General features: G+C 42.8%; 1 non-coding gene across 1 annotated transcript; it reads left to right on the forward strand.

The window, feature by feature from the left end:
• The first annotated feature begins 7,713 nt into the window (after positions 1 to 7,713).
• Trnas-cga (transfer RNA serine (anticodon CGA)) lies at positions 7,714 to 7,788 on the forward strand. Its single transcript has one exon. It is a non-coding gene; the product is annotated as a tRNA-Ser (tRNA).
• Positions 7,789 to 22,724: the final 14,936 nt, after the last annotated feature.

Genomic DNA, 22,724 nt, shown 5'->3' on the forward strand with positions numbered 1-22,724 from the left:
ACGCCCCAACGACCACCTTAAAGTCAATTAAGAAAGAATATGAAGTAGGGAAAGTTATCTTGGCAGTTACGTCATCTTTGCCGATGATCTAACACGAAAGAGTTTTGTCAACAACTACATTGTACACCACTGAGCACATTTGTTAGTGAAACAGAAAGAAGAAACATCGTAATTCAGTAATGGACAAATATCCATGTGACAAATATGAAATTAATATCTCAAAAGGTAAGTCCAAAGTAATGTCATCGGAGATAACTTTTATGTGAAGAGAGTTGTAAGCGCAACGAAGAAATTCAATGCGCCTACAATGCTCTTCCACAGAAGAAGTCGCTTGCTAGAACTCATCCAGTGCAGACGTACGAGAGCAGTTCTGATCTGAATTATTGAGATTGCGAATCGTGACGAGATTGTTTTCGAGTTTAGAAGTGTTTGTTGCGTGACGGGATTCACGGCTTAAGAAACTGATTTTATGAACTGAGAGAGGAATAGATAGACTCATTTAACCGTGCACTACGGGTTAATTGAAATCTAATACCGGAATTAGTGAACATTGGACTTTAAATTAGTTGGACCTTAAGGAGAAGTGAACATTCTATGAAAGAATACACGCAATTAGTCTTGAGTAGGACCTAAGTACACGACATCATGAAGATAAAACAATTACGCTAAAGTGTTGAGTTGTGGTAATTGCCAAGAAACTATAACTCAATCGGACTGACTTAACTAAACTATTCCGTGTGCGTGTGGTGCGGGAGTTATAAGTATTTAGTGACAAAATAACAATAAATTGTTCGTTACCAGTTAAATACCCGGTGTGGACTACATCATTAAATAGTTTGATAAATGACTAAATCAACGACTACTCATGAAAGGCTATTTCATTGAAGTGCAAATATTCACGTCATTAGTTGAGGGGTGAACTTTAAAATATTTTCGTATTACGGCACAATCTTACAAAGACTGAATCAAAGAGTATCTCCAGATCTCGCTGCATACCAGCACAACAATTCCATAGCAACGAGACAACAGCGTAAGAAAAAACTGTTAACTAAAATATTTCCTCGCAATCAGTGGTGTGTGCTATGCGACGCGAGAAGAATTAATAACTACTGCAAATCCGGGCAATTAACAATACAATATTAATAACAAAAAGCATCAATTATACGAGTTCGCATAAGTGGAAACGCTGCGGACTTGTAATTCAGATACAACGACTACGCGAGGAACGCCTTTCCGGAAGTTTTTCAGTTTTTTTTTCTCTCGTTAATCTACGGGGACTGACGTTATATCGCATCCTGTCTCTACTCTGCCGCGAGAGCTGTGGCAGTAGCAGCTCTACGGCGTCGACTACATCAGCACGCGGTTGGAGTCCGGGGGCACGCGCCACAATTTACAGAAGGTGTTCGAGGTGATGATAATTGGTATCAATGCAGTGGTGCAATCTTCTTATCATGGATTGAGTGGTATTCCTTATTACATCGGCACTTATCGAAGCACATGCTCTGACAATTCTCTCTCGTATATCGCGCGATTAGTAAATATTCGCCCAATACGGGGTATCCATCTAAGGTGCCATTGACATGTAAACACCATTCGAGGGTTTCGCAATACAACACTAATAGGAACGGTAAGACTAGTATCGTTGAATCAAACGAATGTGAATGATGTATTCCTTCGAAGAACAAGTCGTCGATATGCTTCTCATTTACTGAGAATGCCAATGAAATTCAGTAAGAGCTAGAGACTTATACGCTGAAAGATATCCTCAACGTACTCACCCTACACGTCGTACATTTAAATATGTGTATGATAAACTGAGAACAGCTACATCTTAACACATCGGAAACATATCCGGCAAAGGAAAGTTACTAACGAGGAAACGGAAATTGGTACTCTTGCCACTGTGGTTCGCGATCCTTGTGTTAGTTCGCGTCAAATCGCAAGGGAATCTGGCATGAGCCAGAGTAGTGTTGTTCGTGCTCTGCATCGCCATGAACATCATCCTCAGCTTATCAGTCTCCACCAAGAATTAACTGGTACGGATTGTATGCGTCGCATTTAATTCTGCCGATGGGCTCAACTTCAGATTCAGAGGGATGACACATATATTAATTTGATTTTATTTTCTGACCAGGCTACATTCACGAACCATGGAAATGTTAATCTGCATAACATGCATTACTGGGCAATTGAAATTCCATGTTGGCAGCTGCAAGTTGCACACCAAAAACCGTGGTCGGTGAATGTATGGTGTGGGATTCTGGAGACAGAATTATAGGCCCCTATTTCATCGAAGTAAATGTTAATGGTAGGAAGTACACCCACATTCCTGCAAGAAAAATTAGATCTGTTATTGAAAGAAATACCATTAGCAACAAGGAACAGGATGTGGTATCAACATGATGGGTGTCCGGCACATTTTTCGCTGATGGCTAGAAATGAGTTGGAGAGACAATTCCCAAATCGTTGGATTGGACGCGGAGGAGATGTGTCGTGGCCGGCTCGTTCGCCAGACTTGACGCCTCTGGATTTTTTCTTTTGGGAATTCGCAAAAGAAGTTGTTTATAAAGACGTACTAACTACACCCGAAAATATGCGAGAGAGAATTGTCAGAGCATGTGCTTCGATAAGTGCCGATGTGATAAGGAATACCACTCAATCCATGATAAGAAGATTGCACCATTGCACTGATACCAATGGTCATCACTTCGAACACCTTCTGTAAATGGACGTCCATACCTCCTTTGTGACCTTAGTTGACCATCAAAGACCTTACTGTTACACATCATTGGATTCATCTCGATAACCACTGTCAGAAAATAACTACCAAACTATAGTATTCCATTAAAAAAAAAAAACAAAGTTGACCATCATATCTCTGAAGTGACCCCACCTAAAAAAAATCTCCGTCCTTATAGGCCTTCTAACAAATCAGTGACGTTCAGTATTCTTCAAAGAAAAACACTAATAAAAAAGTTAGCATGTGGACGTAACGTGCTGTTCATGTCTCTTCTGTAACTACGTGACATCACTGTTCTCTTTGTATCCATAATTAATTCGGTTCTCTTCGATACACACGATTGAACTACTAAGGAGTTACTCAAGCGTCAACTTTACGTTACAAATTACGCCGGATGTACTTAACATTTTACAATGTAACAAACGGCATTGATTAAGTATTTGTTTCTATTTGCAGTTGTGCTAAAAATAATAACAAGATTCCATTAAAAAAAAGTATGTGTTGAAAAATGGTTCAAATGGCTCTGAGCACTATGGGACTTAACATCTGAGGTCATCAGTCCCCTAGAACTTAGAACTACTTAAACCTAGCTAACCTAAGGACATCACACACATCCATGCCCGAGACAGGATTTGAACCTGCAGCCGTAGCGGTCGCGCGGTTCCAGACTGATGTGCCTAGAACCGCTCGGCCACACCGGCCGGCAGTATGTGTTGAAAACCATACTTTCGTGCATTTCTCGATGGTTTGTATTAACCAGTTCCACCAACCCCTCTCCTCACTTTCGGTCTGTGGAATTGGTTATTCAGTGTTTGTTGTGGTTTGGCAGGTGTTTCCAGTGGTAATGTTAGGTGACTCACCCTGAATATATATGAGACCTCACTGTAAAATTCCTTGTACTTTTATCACTTTATTATTTTCTTTTCAGGCATCACAAATCGATGACGAAGGACAAACATAACCACAGAATTTTATGGCTACGTTTTTCAAATTTGTCGCGATGTGTAGCTCAGTAGGTAAGTACCACTTATTTCAGAGATCCTATATAGTAAAACCAATATTTTAGGGCCTTAGTATATATACTAAAACAGAAGACGCAGAGGAAAAGAAATTTTTCTGCAATGAAGATGGTAATAAACTATGTTCGTTACTCGCTGACGACCGTCGTGGAGAGTCCATGTAAACAGAAGCGAGAAGAGCAGTGATTATAGCCTGCTTTGCACTGCTTGTTAGCGGCTGAAAAACTGCTCACTCGGGGATCTCTGGCAATTCCTTCACCTGCCCAGAACAGTGTCTGCGGCTCGTTTCAATTGTCTGCTGTCCGAAGAAGTCATCTACTTTTATTGTCTTGCTTTTGGCAGCAGACCATATCTGTAACGTATCCCGCCCTTAATGTCAAGGAAACCGATATAGTCTGCTAAATGGCGTGGCCCACACAGCTCCCTAGCCTTATAATCCATTTGTTTCAATTCCCCTGTGAAATCGGGAACCATTCCTTTATTCTACTAGAGTGACACAAACGAACATTACATACCAAAAACGCGCTCACTGCACAAATCCTGAGAATGTTTCTGTCGAGAGAGTTACGTTTCAGAGTATCGTAGAATGAAACACATAGGCCCATTCGGACCCCTCTAGCCATTTTAGATGGCATGGGACATCATTTAAGAGTAATGTGAAAGGGTGATTGTGAGGTAGGTTGATATTCTCAGAGCCCGCATCTCGTGGTCGTGCGGTAGCGTTCTCGCTTCCCACGCCCGGGTTCCCGGGTTCGATTCCCGGCGGGGTCAGGGATTTTCTCTGCCTCGTGATGGCTGGGTGTTGTGTGCTGTCCTTAGGTTAGTTAGGTTTAAGTAGTTCTAAGTTCTAGGGGACTGATGACCATAGATGTTAAGTCCCATAGTGCTCAGAGCCATTTGAACCATTTGATATTCTCAGAGCAGAGATATGTAATTTCTCTAGCGAGGTATGAACTCGAAAATGCCAGAACGCTTATGATTCCTAATCGAAGTTACAATCATTCGTCTGCGTAATCTGTAGGTAAAATATATGACACTGCATATTACTCTTTTAGTGATAACAGCATCTTTCTTTTCTCTTCACTGACATAATTTTCAGCTTCCTATTGGGAATACACAATTTATTGCTTACAATGTGGTGTCCTATATTTTGTTAATTGTGTTTCTTTGTCAGTGTACTTCCGCCACAAAACTTCCTCAGTTCAGTGACAGGCTTCAAATTCTACAAATATATTAACTAGGGCGCGTGAGGAAAAGTCTTTTTCGAGATAAAAGTGCATGATATCTTACAGCTTTGCAACGTTTATGGCAAACTCGTTTTGCAGTTACATTTACTTTCGTTAAAACAAAATATGGTATTAATTTTATGTTGGTAACTGTATAATTCGTTTGAATTTTCAAGGAAATTTGAACTGTGGTTTTACATTACATGCTTCAACGCTGCTGACACCGTTTCCGCCACGAAAAACTAACGTTTCACTGACTGCACCGCCATTATGTTGGAATTTTCAGATAAGGACTACGGCAGTCACTAACTTCTCTTTCTTTTTTGTGCTAGGCAGCAATTCTGGAAAGATTTTGTAGAATAACTTTATTACAGTTTTTGTTTAGTTTGGGTTCTTCACAAATCCGTTAATGGATGACAAGAGAAGATGATCTGCCTTCCCTTACGTCCCACGTGCACTACACAAGACTCACTCAGTATTTGGGTCAACATTTGTAAAACTCTAATTCCTCTCTCTCAGTCCACACCCTTTTGGGAGAGAGGGAGAGCTTTAGTTTTAGCGAAAAAAATTTACGAAGTAAATAAGTATTTTTTATTTATCCGTAAGCGTTTTCCACGCAAAAATTAGAACATGGATTTTCTTGAACTACGGCGCCAACTACCTAGAATCAAAACAAATGTTAAAGACAAAACGTACGTAGTTTTTTATGTAGAATCTGATTCTGCAATAAAAAATGGGGATTCCCATTTGAAATTTTAAAGTTGCCTCCCTCCACGCCCCCAGGTGTTGGGGTGGCGGACTAATTTTAGCACCAGCAGATGTTCCCCTCGAAAATAATCCACTTTGGATTCTACACATTTTTTCGTGTGAAGCTTATTTTTCGAGTTATTCTGGTTTGTCAACTTAAAATTTACACCCTGTATATACACGTACTTTGCGCATCTAGTACAAAGTAGCTGTACATCTTATAATCTATGCTATAAGTCGGTATCTTCCATGTCAGCAGTGACTCGGTTATTTAAACAAAGACCAATTACGTGTGGATAAACGTAAGGACATAACAAGAAGGTATTCTTCTGTAATATACATTACAGAAGTATATTACAATAGCTGCAGATGGTTACATACATCTGTTAGCAAATGACGGTACTAATGGATTACACATCATTTCCATGGTTACTAGCTGGGAATCCGTAATATCATTGATTAATGGCGGAACGTACATCGTCTTCTTGGTTACCAAGCTGGCGTCCTACCGATCGACTTGGTACATTTGCGTTTACCAGAGGGCCCTGCAGAGGGCAGCCAACGTTTAAATGAAGCCTGTCATTGGATAATGACTGTTTTTCTGTTTCGTCGCTTTTATCGTGTATTTCTTCTTTATAAAGTAAAAATATCCTTCATTGTTTTCTGAAATACCGAACTCCTAATAGTTATACATCTAATACATGTTCTCCACACAATATAATCTAATGTCACCATCATTGGCTACCAATGAGTTATGCCAGAGACAAGGGGTGAGGCTTTCGCTATTTAACTACAGTCGAGCCGTATTCAGTAGTGGTCTCCACGCCAACACGGACGAGCCTGTTCCACGTCAGCCATTCCTACTGTCTCCGAGCATATATAATGCTGCGCCGTTTTACTAAATTGTTGTTTATTAATGTCAATTTGGCGTAACTAAAACAATATGTTTCATTCCTCTTCACAAAATGTAGATCTGATGATGGTCTACATCGTAGATCGAAACCAGTGATCTAAAAATAAAAAGTAGCAACTTACATGCAAGCACAACTGTGTTTACTAAATAAGTTAAGATACATCTTAATTTGTGAACTGTGGAGTTTACCATGTTGTAAAGGCACAAATTCACCATTTACTGATAGTGTCTTAATTACGTTAACTGAATACTCTAACTCTAGAAGCTATAGGCTCCCAACATGCAACACACTAGGAAATGGAGAATGCACATTTAACACAGGTGGTAATGTGTCCACTTGAACGGAGCATTGCACACACGACGTCTTGGAATCAAATTTTACACACTCTAGCACTCTTAGCCACATGCTTTCCAGATGATACTGCTTTGTTCAGAATATCAGCCTCAAGTTTAATATTTAACACATCGTTTGCTGTAATTATCGCATTTTTCTAGAGTGAAATTTTCACTCTACAGCAGTGTGTGTGCTGATATGAAACTTCCTGGCAGATTAAAACCGTGTGCCGGACCGAGACTCGAACTCGGGACCTTTGGCTTTCGCGGGCAAGTGCTCTACCAACTGAGCTACGCAAGCACGACTTACGCCCCGTCCTCACAGCTTTAATTCCGCCAGTACCTTGTCTCCTACCTTCCAAACTTCACAGAAGATCTCCTGCGAACCTTGCAGAACTAGCAATCCTGGAAGAAAGGATACTGCGGAGACATGGCTTAGCCACAGCCTGTAACTCGGGACCTTTGCCTTTCGCGGGCAAGTGCTCTATCCGAGTTCGAGTCTCGGTCCGGCAGACAGTTTTAATCTGCCAGGTAGTTTTATATCACCGCACACTCCACTGTAGAGTGAAAATTTCATTCTAGAAACAACCCCCAGGCTGTGACTAAGGCATGTCTCTTCCTTTCTTCCAGGAGGGCTAGTTCTGCAAGGTTCTCACAGGAGAGCTTCTGTGAAGTTTGGAAGGTAGGAGACGAGGTACTGGCGGAATTAAAGCAGTGAGGAGGGGCGTGAGTCGTGCTTGGGTAGCTCAGTTGGTAGAGCACTTGCCCGCGAAAGGCAAAGGTCCCGAGTTCGAGTCTCGGTCCGAAACACAGTTTTAATCTGCCAGGAAGTTTCATCGCATTTTTCGTTCGAAAGATAATATCCACAGTCAGTGCTCTTTACACAAATCATAAACATATATTTGGAGAACAACAGAGCGTGTGTCGTTCATGGTTCATCCTGTTAATGCCAATGCTTCAAACCTCCGCCGCAATGAAAACACACTGTTTCGTCACCATTACCGATGTAAAAGTACACCACTTCACTTAGCTCATCTGGTTGCTGCTTAGCAGTATGGGGCCACTCATTAAATGTTACTAATCTAGCATCCTGCGTGCCGTAATTAGGCCACACTGGTCCTGGCATGATATCGGCTAAACTGTACTGAGGTGTTGGTTCTGTAAAGGAATTTGGATGTATTTCTATTCTGTACAGGTGTTCCTCCTAAGCCTATATCAATACCCATGATGGTTACATGACCATTATCGATCTGCATCTGCAGTGAACTGGAATCACAGTGCACACTACTACAATACGTGCATTGGAACGATCTATAGGCGTGGTACGAAGATCGAACTCTGGTCGTGATTTAACAGTGCTGCAATTGCTAGCGGCTGGAGGAATTGTGATTTGCTATTAGTTCACGTCTTCTGGGTTTGTGGGATTGTGCTTAAGGTAAAACTCATGTTCAACAAATACAAATTCCAATTTCATTATTCATATTTTCTAACTAAATTTAGGTTTTCGGTGCTACCATCTTCCAGTGACAGGAGGGAGTTGGGTGTGAAAGTGGGCTCGCCTTTATTTACGTTTTCAGAGCTTTGTGTGTAAGTGTTTATGGTAAAAAACCCATCGTCAACAAATAAGAATTTCCAGTGCGTCATTTGTATTTAATACCCGAATGTTGGTTTTCAATTGTTTATAGAGAAGAATGCTATCTACTCGTTTCAGTATTCCATGGAGAATGATATACAACCTCAAATCAAAGTTACCAATGTGAGGACTGGTGAGCCAGTCCTTAAATGACTATTTGGAAGCTAGTAATACAAAAATAGCTGCAGAGCGGAAGTACGAGGTGGTCGGGAGCGTGGGGAGAGGGATTTGGGGATGCTTCATACAAAATTTGCAGAAGTGCAGGGGGACGTGTGGGGATGCTGACGTTAGTGAAATATGACAACCATGGGAACTGCAGTTGAGTTTCACTCCCACCAATGCAGAGGACCTGGGAGGAGCTTGGGGCTTGGGCTGCTTCATACAAAATTTGCAGAAGTGCAGGGGGACGTGTGGGGATACTGACGTTAGTGAAATATGATAACCATGGGAACTGCACTTGAGTTTCACTCCCACCAATGCAAAGGACCTGGGAGGCGCTTGGGGTGGGGGGTGTTTCATTGAGAATTTGCAGAAGTGGAGTGGGGGGGGGGGGGTAGACCTTGGCAGGTGGCAGGATGTCATGATTCGTGGAATGACCTTGCTGGTATGAAAGTGCTGATGCTGATGTCAGTGAATTGTGACATGCGCAGTTATCTCAGCTGTAATATGACGCCAAAGGTCATTTGAAGGTTGGCTCGTTCTCTCCTTGCTCTACTACTTACAATCACCTAGGTATGAAAATCTGTTGGGATATGAAATTAAATTACCACCGAGGCTCAGTCGTAGGTAAAGCAGGTTGCAGACTCGATTCATTAGAGCAGTACTCGAAAAAAATCATCAGTCTGCAAATGAGAGATCTTAAAAAGTACTCCTGCGATCAGTCCTAGAATATTGCTCAGATGAGTGGAACTCATGCCAACTAGGACTATGAAGGGTTATTGAACTCTTACAAAGAAAAGCAGACCGTGTGGTCACAGGTTTATCTGACCCATCGGAGGATGTCACAGAGATGCTGAGAAACTGGAACTGACAGACGCTTCAAGATGGATGCAAACTACTCCGCGATAGCCTACTTAAAAAGTTTAAGCAGCCATTACTGGCTTAAGAATCTAGCAACATACTACAATCCCTACCTATTGCTCCCGCAGGGACCGCGAAAATAAGATTAGACTAATTACAGCGCACACAGTGACATTTAAGCAATCTTTGTTCGCGCACTCCATACGTGATTGAAACGGGAAGAAGCCCTAATTATTGGCACAATGGGAGTACCCTCTGCCATATACTTCACAGTATTGTGTGGAGTATAGATGCATATGTAGATTTAAACTACTGCGAATGAAAGATAGCTTCCTGGCGGCGGCCGATACTCAACGATCGCTGATGGAAGGGAGGAGCACTGAAGCATGTCGTATTTAAAAGCCGACAGCCAAGAACTAAGCTCTGAAAGTAAGTTTAGATCGAATTGTTGTACTGGAATATAAGAAAGTCACTAAACTATTATTGGCTGTTCGATTTCCCACTTTCAGCATAGATACAGAATGTAATAGAAAAGATAACACTAGGTACCATAGTCTATGAACATTAGCACGACGAACTTCTAACAACATGATCACGTGTGTTGGACTTGCCTGCTATCTGGTGAATGTGTAAGTAGGCTGTTTAGGTTTTTATGTTGGTAACGCCACGTAGTGCTCTGAATGAAAATCGCTGACTGCGCTGTGTGTAGTCTGTGGCTGGTTGGACTTATTGTTGGAATATTCGCTTGTGCAGTGTTGGGCAGTTTGATGGGAACAGCGCGTAGCGTTGCGCAGTTGGATGTGAGCCGCCAGCAGTGGTGGATGTGGAGAGAGAGGTGCCAGAGTTTTGAGAGGTAACTAAAAGCGGACGATCTGGACGTGTGTCCGCCAGAAAAAAGAAATTTGTAAAGATGGATGTATAAATGATGACTCTTGAACATTATTAAGGTAAATACATTGTTTGTTCTCTATCAAACTCTTTCATTTGCTAACTATGCCTATCAGTAGTTTGTGCCTTCAGTAGTTAGAACCTTTTATTTAGCTGGCAGTATTGGTACTCGTTGTATTGCAGTAGTTCGAGTAACGAAGATTTTTGTGAGGTAAGTGATTCATGAAAGGTATAGGTTATTGTTAGTCAGGGCCGTTCTTCTGTAGGGATAACTGAAAGTCAGATTGCGTTGCGCTAAAAATATTGTGTGTCAGTTTAGTGTTGATCGGAATAAGTAAAGAGAAAACTGCATCAGTAAGTTGAGTTTTTCTCATCTGTTTGAAAATCAAATAACGTAGAAGTTTACCAGCACAGTCATTCATAATTTTTCAAAGGGAACGTTTCAAATGATACGTCGTTGCCATCAGGCAAACTAGATGTTCCGACTGCTTTATATAGTTCCCCATCTCGAAATGCCATCCTACACCCAATATAGAGTTTTCTGGTACATACAGATGACGCAGGTAGGTGGCAGTCTCACTGGTTGTGGCAACAACAGAAGAATTTGGTTAGTGTTAGGGCGAGTCACAAAATTTAAATACGTTGATAACATTTTTTCTATTATTTCTAGGAACAGAGGAGGTGTATCACTCAGGCCATTATAAATAGAGAGTCGTATGGCGTTGTAGGCTGGAAGGCCACGAAGGGAGTAGGTTCAGCCTCTGGTTCAGAAAGAAATTTGTTTATACGTGTACAATGGTGCCTACCCACGCAGTGTATGAGATTTATCTCTTACATGTGTATGTTGAGTGCAGGCGACAATAACGGGTGTCTACATTGTGGTGTTATGTTTGTATTCAACGAAGTTTCGGCAGGAGAGTTGAAACGTGTTGTAGCCACACAGTCTAATCCTCTGGAGCCGGCCGAAGTGGCCGTGCGGTTCTAGGCGCTACAGTCTGTAGCCGAGCGACCGCAACGGTCACAGGTTCCAATCCTGCCTCGGGCATGGATGTGTGTGATGTCCTTAGGTTAGTTCGGTTTAATTAGTTCTAAGTTGTAGGCGACTGATGACCTCAGAAGTTAAGTCGCATAGTGCTCAGAGCCATTTGAACCATTTTTTTAATCCTCTGGAATAGTTCAACGCGCTTAGCGTCCCCATCCAGCAGACGAAAACCATCAACATACTCTCACAACATGTGACACTGCAGTGAGGTTTTGAATTTCATCCAGGACAATGGCGCAAAATTTCTGTTAGAAACACTCCTTTTCACAATGCTCTTCTTACTCCAAAAGTGCTTAGTATACTTGTCCTGTATATTGCGTTTGAGATTTTAGTTCTAAACGAGAAGTTAAACTTTCAAACCGCTGTAGGAATAACACCACTGGTCAAAATGATGTCAAATTGCAACGGAATATAATCAGAGAAGGGGGAAAACGTATGGCAGAAGAAAAACAAAGATGGCGCTGTAAGCATCGTAATTTAATAGTGGTCGACTACAAATGACAAATAAATCATACAACAATGCCTAAGGTGTACGTTTTACGTTAAACAAACTGTACTACTCAGTGTGCATAGGTGTACAGGTGTGATACTGTTAGTTACGTAAGCCCACCCACTACGGCAAGATCATATCACATCGGATAGGAAGAATCGGTTTTTAATTGTCCTGAGGCCAAAAACCGTATAAAAAGCGTCAGTCAAAGTCGAATCGGATTATTAATTTCCGTGTGACCTGCACCAAACATGTTCAGTATACTGTCCACCGCTTTTTGCAACAAGTTGAATCGAGGAACAGCCTGTTCCACAATTGATCGTAGTGTTTCCAGGGTCACGTTTAGAATGTGTTGCGCAGTGTGTGCCTTACATGCAGCTAAGTTTGCAATTGGAACACTGAACACAATATCTTTCAGATAGCCCCACAGCCAGAAATTACACGGATTAAGATCAGGTGAATGGGACGGCCAGGCTGTAGAGAAATGGCGGCTGATAATGCTACCATTTCCGAAGTGACGCTTCATCAGCTGCTTAACTGGATTTACAATGTGCGCAGGTGCCCCATCTTGCATAAAAATGATCCCATCCACACATCCACGCTGTTGGAGAGCTGGATTGACGTGGCTGCGCAAAAGACACTCATAGCGCTTACTAATGACGGTACAGGCAACAGGCCCTGAGCACCTGTCTCTTTGAAAAAATATGGCCCTATGATAAATGATGCCGTAAACCCGCACCACACAGTGACCTTTTCAGAATGAAGTGGTACTGGTTGATTTGCATGTGGATTTTCCGTTGTACATATTGGACAATTCTGTGTATTGACATATCCTGCCAGATGGAAGTGGGCTTCATCTGTCCACAAAATCTTCCACGGGCAATCATTGTACTCTTCCAAGCAAGCAAGAAACTCTAAAGCAAAGTTCTCTCTTGCTTGCAGGTCAACAGGAAGCAACTCGTGCACATGGGTAATTTTGAATCGATAGCAAAGAAGGATGTTTCGAAGGATTTTACGCATCGTGCTCACGGGTATGTCCAACGTTCGAGCAATTCTCCGTGCTCTACACGTTTGCACACCACCACTCGTCTCCTCCTGCACTGCAGTGGCCACTGCTTCCACTGACGTCGAATCAATTCGTTTCCTCCCACTACCAGGTTGCACATCAAAAGAACCCGTCTTTTCGAATTTCCGGATCATTTTCTCCAGACCCACGACAGTCATCGGACCAACGCCTTTTTTTCAAACCCTTCAGTCTCTGGAACTTCTGCAGAGCGACTGTGCACAGTCATCATTCTTGTAATACAGCTTTACAAACAGAGCGCGATCCTGCATTGACACAGTCATGGCGAACGTCGCAGATGCGAAAGGAGGAAAAGCCGTGTACCGGTCTTGTTTAACGAACTTCAATGGGTCGTGCGAATGCAAGTGTTTTCATTTACGTATTCTGACACATACAGCGCCATCTATTTATCAATTTTCACGCTATTTTTTTCTTCTGCCATCCGTTTTCTCCCTTCTCCGATAATATTCCGTTGCAATTTGTCATTCTGATCGTGGTGTTATTTCTACAGCGTTTTGAAAGTTTAATTATAATCACCCTATATATATGTATAAAGATTTGATTCCGGCACGTTGCAGTAAATTAGAAACACGCACATGGGTAGCAATGAGACTGTGAGTAATTGTTTACCATTATATTTGGTATAATGTTTGAGCGAAGCAAAAAAAGACACCCTAACCACTCAATGGTTTTTTCCGATTTTTATACCCAAAGGAAAATAGACAAATAAGGTTCAAATTTAGATGGCTCTAAGCACTATGGGACTTAACATCTAAGGTCATCAGTCCCCTAGAGTTAGAACTACTTAAACCTAACTAACCTAAGGACATCACACACATCCATGCCCCGAGGCAGAATTCGAACCTGCGACCGTAGCAGCACCGCGGTTCCGGACTGACGCGCCTAGAACCGCTCGGTCGCAACGGCCGGCGACAAAAAAGGTATGAAACTGAAAAAGTGTAATTGCTTGCAAGCAATTAGAGTAATGAATAAAACTTAATTATTAATTTGAGAGTGATTTGAAATATTTGGGGAACAGCTGCTGCTAGCTGTGTAAATGAAGTGTAAGAAAATATACATTGAAATTTCTTTGCTTTCTCTTGATCTACATACTCTTAATAATATTGAAATACCGATTAATTTTTAACTATACTATTTCATGCTTTCTGAAGAAAACTTGGAAATAATATAAAATGTTCAAATGTGTGTGAAATCTTATGGGACTTAACTGTTAAGGTCATCAGTCCCTAAGTTTACACACTACTTAACCTAAATTATCCTAAGGACAAACACAAAGCCCCATGCCCGAGGGAGGACTCGAATCTCCGCCGGGATCAGCTGCACAGTCCATGACTGCAGCGCCTCAAACCGCTCGGCTAAACCCGCGCGGCTGGAAATAATAGATTTGAAAGAATTAATCAAATGTTTTGTGAAATGATTCGTCTAAAAGTATGGAATGAAACAGAGTAGATAAACATTTGATGTGTGTTTGAATTACAGTAGAAATCATTTACAGCAAATGAGATGTCGATTAAGAATTTAATGTTTAACTTAGCATCTTAGAACTTTAAAGAGTACGAGATGATATTTCTCTAATGGAATGTCAGTAATCTCCATGCGTGGCTAAAGTATAAGCATCTTAGCTGCCAGACGCGATTTTGAGCATCATTCATGTTTCTCTAATCTATCTTATGTCTTAGTTTTAGGTAAATAATTTCAGAAAATATTTGATCGATCATTTTTCCATTTTTTTCGTATTGTTTCCATTTTTCGGTCACCTTGTAAATTAACTTCTTGTCTGCTTCTCTCTGAGAGAATCTTCCTAAACCTGTGTACCAAACTTCTCCAAAACGATTACCAAACAAACCAATTCCCAACTTAAACTCGTATACTGTGCAAAACTCAACTATAATGAATTATAAAACGGTTTAATGTTATTTGCTCAAAACTGTCTACAAACGGAAGCTAACTGTTTCTGTAAAAGTGCAATGTTACCCTGAAAGTAACCTGACGTCTGATATAAATGCGCAACCGAACTTACAAAGAAATTCCTGGCCCTAAACTCTACTTTCGCTTACCTCGAGTCTTGACAAACAATTTTTTGCAAATTTCTCGAAAGCAGCGCACAGCAACCAGCAGCAAAGCAACATTAAAAACTACAACTGAAAATTTCGTACCACGATACGCAATGTGCGTACATACATAATAAACTGGATAAAGAGGGTAATTTTAACTGGTAAGAAATAACTTCTGCCAAAATTCAGATGAAACTCTGTATTGAAAAGTAATGTTTTAAAAATAAACTGAATGTTCACATGACTTTAAGAAATCACTTTAAGCAAGAGGAATCTCATTTTCTTATCAGAGCACTCCATATAACAAATCTGCTATCTGAGCTCCGTTCCTACAATCTCAATTACACAAAACAATGCTACACACTTTCTTGCTTACTCCAATCTATCAACTTTCCAGAAAAATTCACAAATAAGCTCATTAGCTTCTCTCTCCATTATTACATCAAAGCTATTCTTCGAGATACGTCTGCTGTTCAATACTGCTCGACTTAGAATGTGTGTAGCGTTGCTTGCTCTCTCAGGTTGAGGTAGAAGCGGTGTAGCAACAAAAAGATATTGTAGCAATAGTCGATTACTTAACTATATGGTTTTCCCCTGTGTGACCTATGCATATCGTTATTTACGTAATAAACAGAATTTACAAAGTGACCAAAATAACACGCACGCCTCATAACCTGTCGTACTCAATAATTACCCTTTCAATTTCTTCATCAATATAATGGAAGGAAAAGTGTCATCACCACTTTTCCACCTAGTCGTCAGTTCTTCGTACATTTTATACAACAGTTGTGAACTTTCTCACACGTTAAATTGAACATTTGTTCCCACCCATTGTTTCAATCACTTCATTCACTTCCTTTTTCGATTAAACCTAACATATTTGCCGAGAAATACGTGATTCAGAGTTTGGCCTAATGAGACTTCACATTCATTCCCGTTTCGATTGTGTTCATCTATTTACACATCTGTTATGCTAGTACCCGGTGGGCAACTAAATGCACTAAAATCAGCATACTTAATACCTGTCCATATTTGTGCTTAATGAATAACTAGTTTCGACTGTAATATATTCTAAGTCCAAAAATAATGTTTGCAGGGAGCTGCCGGGCTTCGTCACTGGCAGTTATTTTCAGTGACAGATAAAACGAATAAAATATTAGGCTCAAAATATGTCAAGTAATTTGAGATATGCAAACCATTTCTACAGTGGCATCATCTTTATAGTGCTGCATGCGAAATGGCAGTGGGAAGACGAGTTTGCGTCAGAATCGTGCGACGAGGATGGAAGCGTGTCGTATCGTTGCCTCGAGGGATTTAACGCTGAAGAAGCCGACGGCCTATCATCGATTGCCAATGTGATGGAGCAGTTGTCCATATAGACACGCCATGTTCCGGCAAATTGAAGAACATAAAAACACCGCGAGACCTTATTGCACAGCAGAGAATACTTGCTCTAGAAATAAACAGTTAAATAGTGTAAAAAAAATAACATGATACAATAAGCGGAAAGTAGAAGACCATCGCCTCATGCTGGAGAGTAACAGGGTTATCTTCAGATGATTTGAAATCTTCTCAGGAACGCCGGAGCAGATTACAACACTTAACACTTGTAACAACTTTAAGAACGTAACACGGGTGGCCCAGCCCACAGATATCACCTCATATGTCGCGGAGAACAGGTAGCGAAATGATTGCCCATAGGAAGGACATCAGGAAAGAAAAAAATACCAAAGTAAGTGAGTCTGATAATTTTATCCCCTTTTTGGTAGAGTCAAACGAACCTAAAACCTGACTTTAGGCAGTAAGGGTTGGAATATGTTGGGAAAACGACGAAATGATGATCACGATGTGCATATGGAAGCCCGGAGATATGGTGCCACAATCTCGCAAATGACTGGACTCGTGGGATGTTTCTATCGTCTTGAAATTAAAATTGGCTAATCATCTGTGGAATAGTACTTCTGACGGTGCTGGGCAACTCTGCGGGTTGTGAGTTCAGCCGCCTATTAGGAAAAGTTTTTCTTCATCGTGAAGCGTGATCTTTGGTATTTACAGTTAAGTATTTTGTATTCTTGATTGTAATGAGTACGTATACAGGGTAATGGCTCAAATGGCTCTGAGCACTATGGGACTTAACTTCTAAGGTCATCAGTCCCCTAGAACTTAGAACTACTTAAACCTAACTAACTTAAAGACATCACACACATCCATGCCCGAGACAGGATTCGGACCTGCGACCGTAGCGGTCGCGCGGTTCCAGACTGTAGCGCCTAGAACCGCTCGGCCACCCCGGCCGGCACAGGGTAATGTCATACATATCTTGTAGATGACCAATGGTGGATTTGAGTCTGCTGGGGCCTTGGGTACAGCAATAATTACGGGTCCTCTTCCTCCTGCGCCCCCCCCCCCCCCCCCGCCCAAAAAAAACAGAAAATGTGAGTACGCGGTAACAATATTCTGAAATAAATAAAAAAATACGTAGTAGTAATGTTTTATTTCCATTAAAACTTCAATATGAGATTTTTGTTGTGAGCATCTGTCCCACTTCAGAGTAGTGTCTACCTGTTTGCACATTGGCTTTCATTTCGTGCGATCTTCTTCTTCTTCAGTAAGAAAGCCGACCTCGTACATGTCATCCGTAGTGTGTCAAGCCAGCGCTATCTTAATTAATAACAGCGAGGTAATAATCAGATATAAGTGAGGTAACAGTTGTTCAGGGTGCCTGAATCCGTCAAATCCACCTTTTATTAAACTTGAATTTTGAACATATGTTTATGTGGTACAATACGTTTTGTAAGAAACAACTGCTCCAAAAACCTGCCAAATCCTAAAATATTCTTTCTAAAATTCGATTTATCCGAGCCTGTGTTGCTGCAAAGTTTGTCAAACATTTCTTTGTGAAGAGAATGTTCGTATAACGTTTAATAATTATCGGAGATTGCTGTGTATTTTTTGGAGGGGTCGGCAGTTAAATAGAAGTTCAATCTTTGGGCAGCGAGAAGGCGCCAGCAACAGTATTTGATTTGTATAAAGCATTAGTTGAGTCGTACTTCTGTGAAGCAGTGTTTCTCCTGTCGAATGGTGTTTCTTTGCGTGCATTAGTATCGCGTAAAGTTACTTTGTGGTTTAGTGCTGTAGTTCTTGGCGTAAGGAACAGCCAGAAGCAGCAGCGACAGCAATTCTTAATTTGGCTAAAACGCATGGTTTAGTCTTTTCATTATGTGCCCCTAATTAGAAGTGATCCGTAGCTGTTAATTGTCTGTGTTGAATATTGCTTTTCATTTATCTAATTATTTGAGTATTTTACGAGTGTTAGCGTAGCGTTGCCACGCGGCAGAGCCGCCTGACACTTTGTGACTTAGCGGCCGCTGCAAATAATCAATGGTGCTCCAATCCTTGACGAGTGAGTGATAGAAGTAGCGTAGGAACAGCATCTACATTGTATGTAGTGACTGCTGGGTTAGGACTGTATTTCTTGTAATGTACTTCAACGCGGGTAAACACGAATAGGGACTGCGTCTGTAGTGTACGGATGCAGCGGGAACAGGCTATTCTCAGAAACACATGGAAGTTGCTTTGGCCACAGTCGAGAGACTTCATGCTCTGCAGTGGGCTGCGGTAACTTTGAGGCACCGGCGGCCAAAGCTGTGGCTCGTTTGGTGCTTCTAGCGTCGCCTGGATCCCTGATATCGCACTTCCTTTCGATTTGCCTGATGTGAGTGCTTTCCATTCACCTAAGGGTGAATGTTGAACAGTGGCGGGGTTGCGAATCTCCGAGCGGAAGACGAAAGCGGGTATTGGCCGAATAGCTGTCTTCTTACACCTCAGTTTTGAGGTCTTGCTCATTGCTGAGAGCGTACTTGAGGCATGAAGAGAGGTCTTATCTGTTGCGGCTGGGATCGATCTTCCTGAAAGAGATGGAAAAGTGCAGAGCGTAGGTCTGGTGAGCACTGGGAGCTCCAACGTTTGGGTGATGGTGGAACCCCCTTCAGGGAAACAACAGACAGTTCGAGAAAGATGGCCAGTGTTTACTCGTCGTTATGTTATGTTAATCGGGAACCTAGAAACGACGGATAGGCTCCGTCCCCGCCGCAGCCGCAGTGGTCCGCAACCCCACGGCGACTCTCGCAGTCCACTTCACCCCTCCGCCGCCCCACACCGAACCCAGGGTTATTGTGCGGTTCGGCCCCCGGTGGACCCCCCAGGGAACGTCTCACACCAGACGAGTGTAACCCCTATGTTTGCGTGGTAGAGTAATGATGGTGAACGCGTACGTGGAGAACTTGTTTGCGGAGCAATCGCCGACATAGTGTAGCTGAGGCGGAATAAGGGGAACCAGCCCGTATTCGCCGAGGCAGATGGAAAGCCGCCTAAAAGCCATCCACAGACTGGCCGGCTCACCAGACCTTGACACAAATCCGCCGGGCGGATTCGTGCCGGGGACCGGCGTTCCTTCCCGCCCAGAATTACTCGTCGTACTTGTCCGTGGGTCTCCGAGAACTGGAGGGGGCTTTGCCGGCGGCTGTTGACCACACTGTACACAGCCAGCTGCAAATCGTGGCTCATGTCGGCACGAATGATGCCTGGCGACTGGCTGAGTTGGTGAAGACAGCTAGCCTCGCACGCAATCTGAAAGCTAAGAACGTTTTGTAGCGTGGTTTCCAAAACAGACCACTGTTTCTGGTTTGGAGCTGGGTGGAGGGCCTGGCGATTCTATGATGATCATGGGTGTGGAATTTTCGATCTCACTTATTGGACTGAGGATTGCCGGACCCATCCTCAATAGGTATATTCGCAACCATGGCGTTCTACAAGTCCGCTACATTTAAAATAACAATATATCACTACATGGTTCTGCTAAAATAGAGTTCTTTATGAAACGTTGCCAGCTTCATTCTTCTACACTGCTGGCTACCCAAAACACAACATCCTGAAGAAAGCATCCAAATCATGTGAAATTTGCAGTATGCGTTTGCGACGACGAGGGATGAACATGATTAGCAGTTCAGCGCCGGCGCACATCACGAGCGCCAGTAGCGCCACGTGGAAGCCCTATATAAAAGGGGAACAGACTGACGTGTGGACGTACTGGAATTGTTCTTTCGTGCGGTCTTTTTACTTAAGCAGCTTCAGTACGCCTCGTAGAAGACAACGAGAGTCTTTCGAGGAAGAATAGTTGCCTATAGTCATTGCGAATTATCCTTCAGAGAAATCGATGCTCATATCGGACGGAACTGAGCAACTGTGTTGCGGATCTGTAATCACTGGCTGCAGGAAGGAACGAAGGACAGACGGGACCGATTGTACCCACCTCGTTGCACCACTACAAGTGATGACAGGCATATTGTGCGCATGTCACTGACGGACCGCTCTGCCACATCACGAACCATACCACAACCAATTCGGGCTGTTGCGCTAGAAGCAGTGTCCGCGCGTACCACTCGACGTCGTTTGCAGCAGAGTGGACTGTCCACAAGGCGTACATTGCTGTGTTTACCGTTGACTTAACGCCACGGGCGTTTGCTAACGGACATGGTCAACCGAATGAAACGACATTGTTTTTACCGAGGAATCGCTATTCAGCCTGCACTACCAAGATGGGATGGTCACAGCAGAATCTGCAGACACCGTGATGAGGGACTGTTTGACTGTTGCCTTCCACATTGCCATATTGGACCTGCACCCGATGTTGTGGTTTGGGGTGATATTGGATTCAACACCCGCACCATCCCCCCTCCCCTAATACTCATTTCCGGTACACCAATCAGCCAGCGTTACATCTTTGAAGTATTGCTGCATGTTGTCCTCTCATACCTTCGGAGCTTGCCGTCGGTCACATTACGACAGGATAATGGGGGACCACACGTGATACGCAATGTTCAAGACTTCTTCGTTGCTCATCGGATTCCATTGCTGCCTTGGCCTCCCTGTTCTCCCGATCTCTCGCCTATCGAAAACGTCCGGCCGATGAATGCGGAACGACTGGCCTGGGCTACACTACCCGCTGCCACACCAGATCCACTCTGTCAATATGTGGAAGCAGCATGGGTTACTGTACTCCAACAACGCATCCAGAGTCTCACTGATTCAATGCCAAGGCGTGTAGTTGCGGTTATAGACAGCAGTGGCGGCCACATTCAATACTGATTTCATCATCTTCCTCCTTCACATGGGGCTGTACTTTCAATCATGTGATCTTTGTACGATGTGGTTATCTCCGAAATAAATTTGGCAATGATATCCCCCCCCCCCCCCCATGAACCATGGACCTTGCCGTTGGTGGCGAGGCTTGCGTGCCTCAGTGATACAGATAGCCGTACCGTATGTGGAACCACAACGGAGGAGTATCTATTGAGAGGCCACACAAACGTGTGGTTCCTGAAGAGGGGCAGCAGCCTTTTCAGTAGTTACACGGGCAACAGTCTGTATGATTGACTGATCTGGCCTTGTAACACTAACCAAAACGGCCTTGCTGTGCTGTTACTGCGAACGGCTGAAAAAAGAGGAAACTACAGCCGTAATTTTTCCCGAGGGCATGCAGCTTTACTGTATGGTTAGGTATTGGAGGGCAGTGTGAAGGGTAAAAATCGTAGAGGGAGACCAAGAGATGAATACACTGAACAGATACGGAAGGATGTAGGTTGCAGTAGGTACTGGGAGATGAAGAAGCTTGCACAGGATAGAGTAGCATGGAGAGCTGCATCAAGCCAGTCTCATGAGTGAAGACCACAACAACAACAATCTACGGTCCTTCTATGTCTTGCAAGGATAGCCAGCAGTGTATTTTCTCCAGTACGTCCAAGTGATGAGCACTGAGCTGTCCAATGTCATCAGCAGGAGACAAGCAGCGTTTAAACACAATACGAATTCAATTTATATTTATCAACACAAGTCACTCATAGCACCAGAAAAGCTACACATCAGTGTCAAACACACATGCTCACAAAAGTATGTGCACCTACACATGTTCAGACATATACATGAGCACAAACAGTCATACAAATGTGTACGTACCACAAGCACCAAGCGCGCGCGCTCACACACACACACACACACACACACACACACACACACACACACACACACACACACTGCATATACACAGATTCATTTGGATTATTTACCTCATCATACTACCAAAGTCCGCAGCTCGTGGTCGTGCGGTAGCGTTCTCGCTTCCCGCGCCCGGGTTCCTGGGTTCGATTCCCGGCGGGGTCAGGGATTTTCTCTGCCTCGTGATGACTGGGTGTTGTGTGATGTCCTTAGGTTAGTTAGGTTTAAGTAGTTCTAACTTCTAGGGGACTGATGACCATAGATGTTAAGTCCCATAGTGCTCAGAGCTATTTGAACCATACTACCAAACTTTATTGCCACACATAATACACCACAGAGGAGGAGACTGGGTAACAGAACAACCTTTTCAAGCGCACACAATAAACAACAAGTTCGTCCATTTTCTTAATCAAAACAATGTTTGCTTTTCGACATAGCGTTACTGTATCAGCAGCCCCTAAAAGTCTGATTCATAGATTCTA

This window comes from Schistocerca serialis, chromosome 3 (assembly GCF_023864345.2).
Source record: "Schistocerca serialis cubense isolate TAMUIC-IGC-003099 chromosome 3, iqSchSeri2.2, whole genome shotgun sequence".
Classification (NCBI taxonomy): domain Eukaryota; kingdom Metazoa; phylum Arthropoda; class Insecta; order Orthoptera; family Acrididae; genus Schistocerca; species Schistocerca serialis.